We start from the raw sequence: 8,591 nt of genomic DNA on the forward strand, positions 1-8,591 counted from the left end.
AACTTGAGTGGTCTTGAACCATTCGGGTCCCCTTGTTCGATTTTGAAGACAAATTCTAAATTTGGTGAAGTAGCCGATGAAGGAATCTTAGTCGGTTATGTAGTTGGGACTCCCAACAGACGTGTCTTCAATACATCGACCAGCAAGGTTGAGGTGGTGTGTAACACCGATATCACAAGTTACCAACCGCCAAAACCAAGCAACGGACCTGCGGAGTTTTTCGACTATGTTAAACTTTTTAAGTCTTTTAACATACCGTATTTGGATATTGCTGAAGAAGAAGAGAGAGTTGCTACGAAGATGATCCTTGATGAGGAAGAAAACCTATTGCAAAGACAGCTGATCGATAAATGTCAACCTTCCTCCTCAAATGCTGTCGATACCCCTGCTACCTCGACTGAAGAAGAATTTTTCAATCCATTTCACTCTCAGCATGAACAACCATTGACGAGCTCTCTTCTAACTTGGAAGACAATTTGCATGTCGGTTCTGTTCCGACCACGAGAATTCATAAAGATCACCCTTTGGAGAATGTGATTGGTGATGTGTCCTCCGGTGTACAAACAAGACGTAGTTTGAATGAGCACACCTGTGTTTACACAAGCATCAAGGAGACAGGGATAATCAACGAATGCTTGTACACCTGCTTTATCAGCCAGATTGAACCGAAGAATTATCAAATGGCTCTCAAGGACAGCTCGTGGGTCGAAGCTATGCAAGAAGAGTTGGCTCAATTCAAGAAAATGGAAGTTTGGACTTTGGTTGAAAAACCGAAGCATGTGCATGCGATTGGCACAAAATGGGTGTTTAAGTGCAAGAGAGATGAGAAAGGGATTATCATAAGAAACAAGGCGTGGCTAGTCGTTAAAGGTTTTAATCAACAAGAGGGGATTGATTATAATGAAGTGTTCGCTCCTGTCGCAAGGTTGGAAGCCATTAGATTGTTTTTGGCGTTCGCTTCTTATAAGAAGATGAAGGTATTTCAGTTGGATGTGAAGAGTGCGTTTCTGAATGGGAAAGTTGATGAGGTAGTGTATGTTGAGCAACCTCCGGGTTTTCCTGACCCAGACTTTCCTGATCACGTGTACAAGTTAAGCAAGGCATTGTATGGACTACATCAGGCACCTCGTGCCTGGTATTCAACTTTATCAGATTACTTGCTTGAAAATGGGTTTGAAAGAGGGAAGATTGATAGCACGTTGTTCGTTAAGAGAGAAGGAAGCGACTTCCTGCTGGTGCAAGTCTACGTGGATGACATTATCTTTGCTGCATCTAAAGTCTCCATGTGTCAGGAGTTTGAGGCCGTCATGAAGAAAAGGTTTGAAATGAGTGCTATGGGTGAACTAACTTTCTTTTTAGGATTGCAGGTTGATCAGAAGAAGGATGGGATGTTCATTCATCAGACCAAGTATGTCCATGATGTGCTCAAACGCTTCAAGATGGAGGATAGCACTCCATTCGACACTCCAATCTGCGTCAATAACAAATTGGGTGCTGAGTCAGACGGTGATGCAGATGTGGACCCAACTCAATATCGGGCTATTATAGGTTCTTTAATGTACTTAACTGCTTCTAGGCCTGATATAATGTTTGCTGTTTGTCTTTGTGCACGCTTTCAGGCAAACCCAAAAGAATCTCATCTGAAGGGTGTGAAGAGGATACTGAGGTATCTCAAGGGAAAACCGAAGCTGGGGTTGTGGTACCCGAGAGGAGGAGACTTGGAGCTAGTCGCTTACACAGATTCTGAATATGGAGGGTGCAATCAGAGTCGGAAGTCAACAACTGGAGGATGTCAGTTTCTTGGTGGCAGATTGGTGTCGTGGCAATGCAAGAAGCAGACTTCAGTCGCAATTTCAACCTGTGAAGCAGAATACATGGCAGCATCCAACTGCTGCTCCCAGGTTATTTGGATTCAACGACAGTTGCGCGACTATGGTCTGAATTTCTTACTTACTCCTATTTGCATTGATAACACAGCTGCTATCTCAGTAACTAACAATCCCGTGAAGCACAGTAAAACTAAACATATTGACATACGTCATCATTTTATACGGGATTGTGCTGAGAAGAAACTGATTGTGCTTGAAAAGGTGGATACGCTTGATAATTTCGCTGATCTTTATAGTAAAGCGTTTGACAAAACAAGATTTCAAAACCTTATCGAGCTGAATGGGATGATCAATCCCGAGTAACCATGCTTTTCATGTTATATTTAAAAAAAAAAAAAAAAAAAAAACGTCACTATCGCTTAAAAATATGTCGGTTGCCTTAGTTTGAAGGACTTGTCTTCGGATATGTTTTGGTCCTCATTTTCTACTTGTAGAATTTGAGGATAGCCATTAACCAGATGACTGAAAGTGACCAGGGCGGATTATGATGAGTTTTCATTCTATCGCTTAAAATTTGTCGATCATGCTTAGTTAGAAGGACACATACTTGTATGTGGTCGGTCCAGCTGATCCATTGGATCTTCGGGATAGCCGTTTACCTGAACACTTTGTTTTGGTCGGGGCGATTAATGTTAAATTTTTTTTTAAGGGAAATGAAATTATTTTTCAAGTCTGCTACTTCGTAAGAAGTTCATTTGCTATGTTTAACAGAAAATTGATCCAACCTTGGAAAATGATAGATATACTGATTCTGTGTGCTTAACTAGTGAAGTTATCAAGCTTAAAAGGCTTTAGGACAGTCATTGTATGTCATGGTAACTTTTTATGGTGCGTAAAAGTAGATGTGATACAAACTAAAACTACTTGATTTTACGTGGAAACTCCTTACGAGTTTTGCATGTCTTCATATATATCTTTCCGAATGATAGGCAGAAAAGCGATTACCCAGTCATACACGAGCCCGTAAGTGTTCTGATTCCCGTGAAGATAGCGTTTCAAGAAACTGCAGTGATCCAGATTCGGGACTTGCAGTTGTTTACTACTCTGAAGTCTATATGAATGTTTAAAAAAAAAAAAAAAAAAAAAAAAAAAAAAAAAACTTAAGAGTTATTGAAACATTCTAGAGTTCAAAATATCAAGACTTCTTAATCATGGAGTAAGAAAGAGAACGGGAAGCAGATGACGAATACTTACAAACTTAATCAGACACTATGGGTCGAGGTCAATTCGGGGTGACTTGGGGAAAGCCAAATACGCTTTGAGAATAGATAGGAGGCACCATAATCTCTGAGTTGTTGCCCACTTAATTTTTGAGCTTAATTGAACTTAAATCGTATCACAGAAACGATGAAAACCATCTTAAGTTATTTACCTGCCTACAACCTGTTTCTTTATGTCATAATACAGCTAAACACGGATCTATGTGACAGTCACGTAATTAGTATGATTCCTGTTCGGATCTTTTCTGAAACGTAGTAGTCCCTATCGAGACTGAAATTTGATTCCTTATACTTTAATTTAAAAAAAAAAAAAAGTTTGTACTTAGGTAGTTTTATAATTTTGTATCTGGTTACTTGGACTTGATCGTGTCATTTAATTCTTAAAGGGAAGTTTTAAAAGTTAATTGAAAAATGTTCAAATTATAAGGGTTGATTTTGTAAATATAGGCGATGTTGTTAAACAGGCGAACTTGTGAATAACTTCGCCTAGGCGAAGTTAACCGTAACTTCGCCTGTGTAACTCCGCCCCTATATAAAGAATACTTAAGGTCAACAGTTTCATTATTTTAATTATCAGCGAACTTATTCCGAGATTTCCAGCGAACTTATCCGATAAACAAGCGATCTTATCTTTCGATTTCATCTTTGTTCTTTTTCCAGATTTCGTTTCGATTTCAAGGTTCGTGGTGTCGGTACATCGTGTTGTCAATGCTTTTCAAAGGTCGTTTTGACCTGTTTCGATACCTCGGACCGACGGCTTTTTGAACTGGATTTTAAACCTTGTTTTTACGTGCTCATGAACAACCTAATCGTCTATATATCCTTAATATCTTGTGTTTGGGAGTTCTTAATCGTCAAAATTGACCGAAACACCAAATTTTCGATGTTGAATCGACCTTACTGTCGTCGTTTCAGATTCAGGCGAACTTAAGGTTTAGGCGAAGTTATCCGTAACTTCGCCTGAGTCTAAACTTCGCCTGAGTCTAAACTTCGCCTGAGGCGATGTTGTGGTGAGGCGAAGTTAACATTAACTTCGCCTGGACCTTTTAATTTTTTAATTATTAGACGAACTTAAAGATGAAGCGAAGTTGTTCCCAACTTCGCCCCAACTTTAACTTCGCCTATACAGATTTTATCACAACTTCGCACATGGTAACAAGCGAACTTGTGGTACGCCTTAACGTTTATCTAACTTGGTTCGTTTGTTGCAGATATGGCTGCAGTAGCAAGTGCTGGAGGTGCTGGAGGTGACGATGGAGATAATCAGAGGCAATTCTTCCCAGGTCACAACATGTTCATCACCTTAGACCCGGAAGCGAGTGGTGTGGAGGATTACCGCGAGATAATCACATTCCTCCTTCGCTCGAGGATATTCCACGCTATCACGACGACTCTGCCGATATCCTTACCCAATATCGAGGATTTCTGGCAGACTGTGGAATACGATTGCCGCGTTGAGCCCCCGGTTATGCGAGCAACCGTCAACAATCAAGAGGTTCAGTTATCATCTGAACAGATACGGGTGGCTTTACGGTTCGGTGAGGAGACTAGGAATGACCCTACAGAGTTTGTGGCTCCGTTCCGTGATGGAGCGTTTCTCCGAATGGGCTATTCTGGTCCATTAGGTGATACTCAGAGGAGGAAGGGTTTCCTACTTGATCAGTGGCGCTTCCTCATGCACGTTATGATTGTCTGCATGTCTGGGAGGAAGGCGGGCACTGATGGTATGGGTGCGACCATGCAGTCCGCAATGACTGCTCTGACTTATAACAAACGTTATAGCTTCAGTCAGATGGTCTTTTATGAGATCGATAGACAGAGGAGAGCGATGGCTCGTGAGAGGTTCATCATGTATCCAAGATTCATTCAGATGATCTTGAATCATGTTGCTCCCACGTTGCCTCAACGACGTCCAATACGATACGTGGAGAATGTGAGCAAACGTATCTTCGCTCAATGCCGCACATCCAGTGCGAGGAGCAAGCCTGAACTGCGTCCAAGGCATACTCCACTCTTTGGGTACTTAATAAACCCGGGGTATGTGCCGGCTCGTGGGGATGAGTTCAGAGACCCTCAACCACGACAGGTAGGAGCACCTCGAGATGTACCTGCTGTGCCTGTTGTGTCGGCTGAGGAGGATGTAGACCTTGATGCTGCATTTGGCGGCCAAGGGTTCTTCGACATGGACCGGTTTGATCCGCAAGAAGAGGTGCAGGTCTCTGCTGCACAGGTTCGGGAAGTGAATGTTACTAGAGCAGCTACGACGGTGGCTGACTCAGATCTTGATGATGTTATGGATGAGGCGAGAAGGATGTTGGTGAGACGAGAAAGGACGATTGGGAAGAGAAAGAGGACAGTTGATGATACTGAGTCAGAAGAAGAAGAAGAGGATATTCACAAGTTGATTAGACGTTCAAGACGGGAAAGGACAGGTGCAGGTATGGGAGCTGGAGAGACTTCAAGAGTTGTACGTTTCGCTCCATCCGCACTGTCAGGTATGTCGATTGTTCCTACATCTGTACAGGTCACAGGTTTAAGCGCCGCGGAAGTTCCCGTGGTGGCTACATCAGCTGTCGGCATCCCATCAATCACTACTATCCAGCTGCCGACTCCGGAGATTGTGTCTTTACCACCTCCAACGCTTACACCTTCAGAGGTGGTGGCACAATTTGTAGAGTCGACAGTCGTTGCAACTGCAGGGTTGTCGGTCACGATACCACCTGCGGTTACGTCCACAACTGCTTCTGATGTCCCGGTTACATTCGAGATCCCTGCTGAGTATACTCAAGACACATCTAACATGAGGTTTGATTTCGATGCAACCCTCTCAGACTCGGAGAGAATAGCTGCACTTGAACGGGTCGTGGCAGAGCAATCGAGGATAAACTTTATCCAGACTCAGGCTATTCAGCGCCTTGTAGCAGAGAATCAACTACAGTCGTCCCTCCTGGTTGAACATGGGAAAATTATAGATGCTATGAAGGAGTTCTTGGCATCTCAGGGGGAGACAGGCTGTAGAGGCGACGAGTTAAGGACAAAGAAGAGAAATGATAGAGACGATGATCCCAATGCATCGAAAGGTGCAGGTGGTGAGTTGCCAAGAACTACTCAAGCTCTTGGGACTTCCACAGCTCAGGGGGAGTCTGCAGGTGCAGTTGGTGGTGATGAGGTGGTGATGGTTGATGATGAAGATGATGTGATTGATGCTTTGAAAGAATTAGATGATGATATGCTAGATGATGATGTGATGTTTGATGATGATGTGCTGCCTATTGAGGAGATTGAGAAGATTGGAGCTCAGATTGTGATTGAAGAAGATGTTGAAGAAGGTGAAATAGTAGAAGAGAATGTAGAGCATGACATTCCAGGTGTGGAGAAAGCAGATATGGGTAATGAGACAGTAATCGATGAGACTGAATGGGAAGAGCAGCCTAGGTGGAAGGAAGGCTATGCTCAGTGGTTCGTCAAAACGAAGAAACCAGCGGTCCCTACAATGTTTAAGAAGAGTTACAATATCAAAGGCTATGCTGAAGCGAAGAAAGGGATTATTTGCTGGATCTATGATGAGCAGTTGAAACTCTTTGTGATTAAACGGTATGACGGCGTTCAGTATTTTAAAAGAATGTTAAGGTCGTTGAATACACTGCCGGAATGTGAAGTGAAAGACTTAGCCAGATTGGGGTTAATCAATCGAAATGACGATAATATGGCTAGAGTCATTGTGAAAATTGTATGGAGAGAGAGTATAAAAGAGAAGAAGTTTGAGCTGTTGAAACCGCAGAAGGGAAAACTTGTTGAAGACAAGGATAGAGGTTTGAGAGCTGATGGAAAACCTTGGATGGTCATGAAGTATAAACCGATCCGGTGCCTGAAAGAAGTACCGATGAAGCTAATGCCCAAGGATGTGCTTAAAGACCTAAAGTGGTGGTATGTGGATTGTGAGACAGCAGAGGTGGTGATGGAAGACGAGGACGAACAAGAGCTACTAAGAGTTTACGATCCGATGCATTTGGTAAACTTATCGCAAGCTGATCTGAAGGTGCTTAATGAGAAGAAAATCTTTTATATTCCTGCTTGGAAGGACGAAGCGAGGAAGTATCAAAGAGTTGTGTCAGTTTGTGTTAGAGAAGGAGTGCATGCGTGAAGAGACAAGATTGAAGATTACGAGACAAGTGCTTAAAGATCAAGATATGAAGCTACTGCCAAGGGGGAGTCTGTTGGTGCATAATGTCAGTAGTTCATAGTCTAGTGTCCGTAATCGAGTCTGTAATGTTTAATTATGTTTTGTATGTTTAAGCGAAGTTACTGACAAGTTCGCTTAACAGGCGAACTTGTTAGTCAAGCGAAGTTATGGACAACTTCGCCTGAACATGCCAGGCGAAGTTGTCGTGTATTTATATACCTAGCTTACGGCTTGGTTGGCAATCAGTTGTTTAAGTTCGTTTCAGTAGTTCGAGTTCATTGTAACGTGAGGACGAGAGTCTGTAACGGTGATATTACGTCACGTGTTTGAGTTATAATATATAACGTGTGTTCGGTTATTTGTGTGTTTGTTTGGTTTGTGTTCTATACTCGTAACGATCTACGCAGGGATTCCGCACCTGAGTAGACCGATATATCTCGTGCGATCCGTCCAGGGAACCTACAAACTTTCCAAAGCTAGTTGGGCCTACCGGTACATCCCAAGCTTAGTGCGTTATCTTTATTTAATCTCATATATAATAGTAGTTTTAAAAACCAATTTCAATTTTTTCTATCATTTTCCATTATTTGCAAAAATTTATATTAAATATTCGGGACATTTTTCAAAATGATTTTTTATTATTTTTCTTATTTTTTCGGATTTTTTTGATAAATTATTTTTTTAGATAAAAACGTCCATTTCCCATCCCCACACTTAAATGTCACATTGTCCTCAATGAGACAGGAAAAAGAAAAAAAATTAAAGCATAAGTAAAGTGGAACAGACTCCCCTCGTAAATATGACGACGTTTCTCATGAGCCGTGTCTCATGCCCTCCAATTAGAATAAAAGCCTCACATTCCAATGCTCTCTACCAACCTGTCACTTACGAACGAAAGCGTTAAATCAATAAGCAAATAGCCTCCCCACACTTGCTTCAAACCCTAAATTATCAAACTTCCACAAGCAATCCTGGAGCAACCTGAAAACAAACCAAGAAACAACTAGCACAAGAAAAAAACCCCAAAAACAAAAACAAAAACATACTACTGGGTTGCCTTCCGGGAAGCGCTAAGTTTACATAAGAGTCTTCAGTCGGACTCGCTCCCGAAATCTCAACCAGGAGGCTTTTCTTTTATCCAACCCCGGTTTAACCCGTTTAGTTCCACCCGTCCAACATGTTTAACCAAATAACAAATAGTGAAACAAAAAATTAATTTAAAACATTCAAACGGGTCGGACCAAAACACTTAAACTTACCCGGACCAAACCTAATACGTGACACATAATGAGGAAAATG

Source organism: Bidens hawaiensis, unplaced genomic scaffold (assembly GCF_021521415.1).
Source record: "Bidens hawaiensis isolate Kalapana, Puna unplaced genomic scaffold, B.hawaiensis_p1.1 tig00016200_1, whole genome shotgun sequence".
Taxonomy (NCBI): Eukaryota; Viridiplantae; Streptophyta; class Magnoliopsida; order Asterales; family Asteraceae; genus Bidens; species Bidens hawaiensis.